Consider the following 7,227-nt stretch of genomic DNA (forward strand, 5'->3'; position numbering starts at 1 on the left):
TTCAAATGGGACTGGGCTATTGTGAGCAAGAAGGAATTACTAGATTCTTTTAATAAATATATCAGTACTGAAGCTACCTGAGATGATAGTTTAGTTATAAAGTCAATTCTTTCAACCTGGGCAGAAATTCCTTCCAGTGCCTGTGTGAGAGACATCTCCATCTTGCCCCTGCCATGTATAATGTGTACTTGTTACCACTAGTATAGCCTATATTTTTGATAAAAAACAAACTTCTTTGACCACAGACCACCTTTTCATAAAACAGATCCTAATAGGCTGTCCTCTGAAATACAATTTGGGAAAGACTGAATCATAAATAATCCTTTAATCCTCATACAAAGAGTTGTGTCAAATAAAGGAACTTGAGAGTGTAAGAGGGATTGTATTTGTTTTTCAAGGTCCCAGGGGGGTTAAAAACTAGAATAAAAGAATAAAATTATAGTGAGTTAGGTAACTACATAAAATGATGGTTTTATTCTAGAAGTCAGGCTTCCCATCACTAACAGTTCTCCAACATGGATTTGATGATCATTTGCTGTGAATACTATGAAGAGGATTCAAGAGTTAGACAGGAACTTAGGAGAATTTGGAAGATTTGTGACTTTCAGCCCTGACTGAGCATCAAAATCTTGTGAGAAGTTTGTTTAAAAAGAGGAGGCAAGAAAGAAAGGAAGAAAAAAAAAATCCCTGGGCCCCATCTAAGCCCTACTGAATTGGAATATCTGGGTTTGGAGGAATTTGAATTTTGAATAAGCTGCTTAGGTGATTCTTTTCTATACAGTTCAAGAGACTAGCCAGATTGCTTTTCAAGGATACTCGCACCCATAAAAATCTGTTTCCATGATACAAACAACAGTATGTCAAATTAAGCAATTAGGAATGCTGAAGAGGTGACATTGCTTGTCATTTGGGAATCAGAGCAGAGACCTGGTTTCTTTTTTTTTTAATTCTTATGTTAATCCCCATACATTACATCATTAGTTTTAGATGTAGTGTTCCATGATTCATTGTTTGTGCATAACACCCAGTGCTCCATGCAGAATGTGCCCTCCTCAATACCCATCACCAGGCTAACCCATCCTCCCACCCCCCTCCCCTCTAGAACCCTGTTTGTTTTTCAGAGTCCATCGTCTCTCATGGTTCGTCTACCCCTCCGATTTCCCCCGCTTCATTCTTCCCCTCCTGCTACCTTCTTCTTCTTCTTCTTTTTTTCCCTTAACATATATTGCATTATTTGTTTCAGAGGTACAGATCTGAGATTTAACAGTCTTGCACAATTCACAGCACTTACCAGAGTACATACCCTCCCCAGTGTCTATCACCCAGTCACCCCATCCCTCCCACCCCACCCCCTACTCCAGCAACCCTCAGTTTGTTTCCTGCGATTAAGAATTCCTCATATCAGTGAGAGACCTGGTTTCTAAAATTTTCAGTCCAGGCACAATGGGACCAGTTTGTGCTACTGAGTTCATTATTCTGAGAGATAGATGGGAGTGATGAGAACTAGGGAAGGAGGAGGTGGCCTGGGAGGGCAGCTTTGGAAGCTGACTTCTCCACCCATATACAATCCCTTCCCTGCTGTACAAAACTAAGATTTTGATTGCTTTAATGTGTGGCTCTTGCTTCATGGAGTTTAATGAGGTTCATCTTATGCAGAGAAGCTGCAGGACTTCTCGGATGGTTGTTACAGGGAGTGGCTTCTTGATCACGGCAATCCATTAATCTGCCAGCAAGGGTCTGGCTGGATGTGTCTCGAGTGCCAGGGTTCCAACACTCACAGCACCAGCTGTTTTTGCCCAAACCAAGGGATTGACCTCACATAGTGTTTGCCCCAAGCTGCAATTTTCACTGCAAATCTTAGTTCTGCCTGGTGTTATAAAGAGATCTAGGAAAAGAGGCAGCCCCTCGTAGGAAAGTGCACCTGGATACTGGTTCTGGAGGTGGCTAGGAAATGTGGATGCCTGTCCCAGAAATCCTAGGCTCTTTACCCAGGTGTGTATGAGATCACTGCTCCCCAGGGATGCCTAAAATCTGGGCAGCTGGAAGGTATTTGCCAGATCCATTATTCTTACTCATTTATCTGTATTTGTCAAGTGTAACTCTGTGCCATTTGCTACGCTGTGGATTCTGACGATAAAGTAATAGGTGAAAACAGCCAGTAGTTAACCGTCTGGTTAAATTTCTGTACTAGCGCTGATAGGGAATTAGCTAGCTTCTCTTGGTGATCATCATTAACATAATAGTAGCTAACGTTTATGGACTTGGCACCTGTGTGCTAAAAACATTTTAATGGCATGTTCCTAATGAGGTAAGTATTATTACACCCATTTTCTGGTTGAGAAAATGGAGACACATAGATAAGGTAACTGGACTAAGATACAGCCCCCATTCATCATGAGGGTGGGCATGAGAAGGCAGAGATTTAGGATTCCTTCATCACATCCTCCAAGCTTGTGTGTTGCTTGCTCTTGATCTCTGGGTTAGGGTCTGAACTAGGCCATGCTCTGTTAGTACAGCATTAATACAATCTAGTCTCCAACCCCAAGGAGGATCATTCTGATGAACAGGGATTATATTCAGGCTCGGAGTAAAAGAAGAGAAATGGGAATGGCAGTAGCCAGCCTTGGAATCTCAGGGGAACAAAGAGTCTCAAGAGAGGAAGGAAGAGTCTTGAAGTTTGGAGAAGGTTGCAGATTTTCCTTTGGGTGGATCAGAGGGTGAGGCTCTTTTTATGAAACTTAAACTGTAAGGAGTCAACAGGACATCTAAATCTGACTTCCTGGGTTCAGAGAGTCAGCTGGACCTAACCCCAGTGGGTCAAGGAGACTAGCCAAACCTGAAGAGCAGGGTCCTGGCCAAGTAGCTCAGATTTAGTTAAGTTTTGTTCCTGTAGTACTGAAAAAGCTTTGTGGATGTGATTCATTTTAATGAGATTTAGGTGTAATGCAACAGAGCTAAGGTTCCTCCAGTTTGTAAACTCTGAACTATTTTATGGAGATACAATATCTCATAACATAAATCATTGTTTTGATTTTTAAAAAGATTCTCTTGGGGTGCCTGGGTGGTTCAGTCAGTTGAGCCTCTGACTCTCGATTTCAGCTCAGGTCATGATCTCAGGGTCCTCTCAGAGCCCCGTGTGAGGCTCTCTGTGCTCAGTGCAGAGTCTGCTTTCCCTCTCTTGCTCCTCCCCAGCTCGCACTCTCCTCTCTTTCTCTCAAATAAATAAATAAAATCTTTAAAAAAAAACAACAGGATTCTATGTTCTTAAATTACTTTTTTTTAAATTTTATTTTATTATGTTATGTTAATCACCATACATTACATCATTAGTTTTTGATGTAGTGTTCCATGATTCATTGTTCGCGTATAACACCCAGTGCTCCATTCAATACATGCCTTTTTAATTGCTCCTTCCAAGCACATTTACCACATTTTTATTTACAGATTATGTGTTTATCTTCCTCAAGCCAAGAATGGTATTACCTGTCTTTACAGCTGCATTCAAATATTAACTGAGTACTGAGCCCCACTCGGGGCTTGATCCCAGGACCCTGGGATCATGACCTGAGCCAAAGGCAGACGCTTAACTGACTGAGCCACCCAGGCAACCCAATACTTAAAATTTTTTTGTTGTATAACATCTAACTAATTTGCAGGATGGTTGTATTAATTTTAATTAGTGACTGGGAAAATTTCTTAACCTTTCTGTGCTTTACCTTCCTTATCTCTAATAGAAGAATAACATTAATACCTACTTCATAGGTTTGAATTGCCATCTAGAAGGTACTTTTTTTTTTTAATTTTTTTATTCTTATGTTAATCCCCATACATTACAACATTAGTTTTAGATGAAGTGTTCCATGATTCATTGTTTGTGTACAACATCCAGTGCTCCATGCAGAATGTGCCCTCCTCAACACCCACCACCAGGCTAACCCATCCTCCCACCCCCCTCCCCTCTAGAACCCTGTTTGTTTTTCAGAGTCCATCGTCTCTCATGGTTTGTCTACCCCTCCGATTTCCCCCGCTTCATTCTTCCCCTCCCGCTTCTTCTTCTTCTTCTTTTTTTTTTCTTAACATATATTGCATTATTTGTTTCAGAGGTACAGATCTGAGATTCAACAGTCCTGCACAATTCACAGTGCTTACCAGAGCACATACCCTCCCCAGTGTCTATCACCCAGTCACCCCATCCCTCCCACCCCACCCCCCACTCCAACAACACTCAGTTTGTTTCCTGCGATTAAGAATTCCTCATATCAGTGAGATCATATGATACATGTCTTTCTCTGTTTGACTTATTTCACTCAACATAATACCCTCCAGTTCCATCCACGTCGTTGCAAATGGCAAGATCTCATTCCTTTTGATGGCTCCATAATATTCCATTGTATATATATACCACCTCTTCTTTATCCATTCATCTGTCAATGGACATCTTGGCTCTTTCCACAGTTTGGCTATTGTGGACATTGCTGCTATAAACATCGGGGTGCACATACCCCTTCGGATCCCTACTTTTGTATCTTTGGGGTAAATACCCAGTAGTGCAATTGCTGGATCATATGGTAGCTCTATTTTCAACTTTTTGAGGAACCTCCATACAGTTTTCCAGAGTGGCTGCACCAGCTTGCATTCCCACCAACAGTGTAGGAGGGTTCCCCTTTCTCCGCATCCCCGCCAACATCTGTCGTTTCCTGACTTGTTAATTTTAGCCATTCTGACTGGTGTGAGGTGGTATCTCATTGAGGTTTTGATTTGGATTTCCCTGATGCCGAGCGACATTGAGCACTTTTTCATGTGTCTGTTGGCCATTTGGATGTCTTCTTTGGAAAAATGTCTGTTCATGTCTTCTGCCCATTTCTTGATTGGATTCTTTGTTCTTTGGGTGTTGAGTTTGATGAGTTCTTTATAGATTTTGGATACTAGCCCTTTATCTGATATGTCATTTGCAAATATCTTCTCCCATTCTGTTGGTTGTCTTTTGGTTTTGTTAACTGTTTCCTTTGCTTTGCAAAAGCTTTTTATCTTGATGATGTCCCAATAGTTCATTTTTGCCCTTGCTTCCCTTGCCTTTGGCGATGTTTCTAGGAAGAAGTTGCTTCGGTTGAGGTCAAAGAGGTTGTTGCCTGTGTTCTCCTTTAGGATTTTGATGGACTCCTGTCTCACATTGAGGTCTTTCAACCATTTGGAGTCTATTTTTGTGTGTGGTGTAAGGAAATGGTCCAGTTTCATTCTTCTGCATGTGGCTATCCAATTTTCCCAACACCATTTGTTGAAGAGACTGTCTTTGTTCCATTGGACATTCTTTCCTGCTTTGTCGAAGATTAGTTGACCATAGAGTTGAGGGTCCATTTCTGGGCTCTCTATTCTGTTCCATTGATCTATGTGTCTGTTTTTGTGCCAGTACCATGCTGTCTTGATGATGACAGCTTTGTAATAGAGCTTGAAGTCCGGAATTGTGATGCCACCGGCTTTGCTTTTCTTTTTCAATATTCCTCTGGCTATGCGGGTCTTCTCTGGTTCCATACAAATTTTAGGATTATTTGTTCCATTTCTTTGAAAAAAGTGGATGGTATTTTGATGGGGATTGCATTGAATGTGTAGATTGCTCTAGGTAGCATTGACATCTTCACAATATTTGTTCTTCCAATCCATGAGCATGGAACGTTTTTCCATTTCTTTGTGTCTTCCTCAACTTCTTTCATGAGTATTTTATAGTTTTCTGAGTACAGATCCTTTGTCTCTTTGGTTAGATTTATTCCTAGTTATCTTATGGTTTTGGGTGCAATTGTAAATGGGATCGACTCCTTAATTGCTCTTTCTTCTGTCTTGTTGTTGGTGTATAGGAATGCCACTGACTTCTGTGCATTGATTTTATATCCTGCCACTTGACTGAATTCCTGTATGAGTTCTAGCAGTTTTGGGGTGGAGTCTTTGGGGTTTTCCACATAAAGTATCATATCATCTGCAAAGAGTGAGAGTTTGACTTCTTCTTTGCCAATTTGGATGCCTTTGATTTCTTTTTGTTGCCTGATTGCTGTGGCTAGGACTTCCAATACTATGTTGAATAGCAGTGGTGATAGTGGACATCCCTGCTGCGTTCCTGACCTTAGGGGGAAAGCTCTCAGTTTTTCCCCATTGAGAATAATATTTGCTGTAGGTTTTTCATAGATGGCTTTTATGATATTGAGGTATGTACCCTCTATGCCTATACTCTGAAGAGTTTTGATCAAGAAAGGATGCTGTACTTTGTCAAAAGCTTTTTCTGCATCTATTGAGAGGATCATATGATTCTTGTTCTTTCCTTTGGTAATGTACTGTATCACATTGATTGATTTGCGGATGTTGAACCAACCTTGCAGCCCAGGGATAAATCCCACTTGGTCATGGTGAATAATCCTTTTAATGTACTGTTGGATCCTATTGGCTAGTTTTGGTGAGAATTTTTGCATCCATGTTCATCAGGGATATTGGTCTGTAATTCTCCTTTTTGATGGGGTCTTTGTCTGGTTTTGGGATCAAGGTAATGCTGGCCTCATAAAATGAGTTTGGAAGTTTTCCTTCCGTTTCTATTTTTTGGAACAGTTTCAGAAGAATAGGTATTAATTCTTCTTGAAATGTTTGGTAGAATTCCCCTGGGAAGCCATCTGGCCCTGGGCTTTTGTTGGGAGATTTTTGATGACTGCTTCCATTTCCTTAGTGGTTATAGGTCTGTTCAGGTTTTCTATTTCATCCTGGTTCAGTTTTGGTAGTTGATACATCTCTAGGAATGCATCCATCTCTTCCAGGTTATCTAATTTGCTGGCATAGAGTTGCTCATAATATGTTCTTATAATTGTTTGTATTTTTTTGGTGTTGGTTGTGATCTCTCCTCTTTCATTCATGATTTTGTTGATTTGGGTCATTTCTCTTCTCTTTTTGATAAGTCTGGCCAGGGGTTTATCAATCTTGTTAATTCTTTCAAAGAACCAGCTCCTAGTTTCGTTGATCTGTTCTACTGTTCTTTTAGTTTCTATTTCATTGATTTCTGCTCTGATCTTTATGATTTCTCTTCTCCTGCTGGGTTTAGGCTTTATTTGCTGTTCTTTCTCCAGCTCCTTTAGGTGTAGGGTTAGGTTGTGTACTTGAGACCTTTCTTGTTTCTTGAGAAAGGCTTGTATTGCTATATACTTTCCTCTTAGGACTGCCTTTGCTGCATCCCAAAGATTTTGAACAGTTGTGTTT

Source organism: Mirounga leonina, unplaced genomic scaffold (assembly GCF_011800145.1).
Source record: "Mirounga leonina isolate KUSES-001 unplaced genomic scaffold, KU_Mleo_1.0 Mir_168, whole genome shotgun sequence".
NCBI lineage: Eukaryota > Metazoa > Chordata > Mammalia > Carnivora > Phocidae > Mirounga > Mirounga leonina.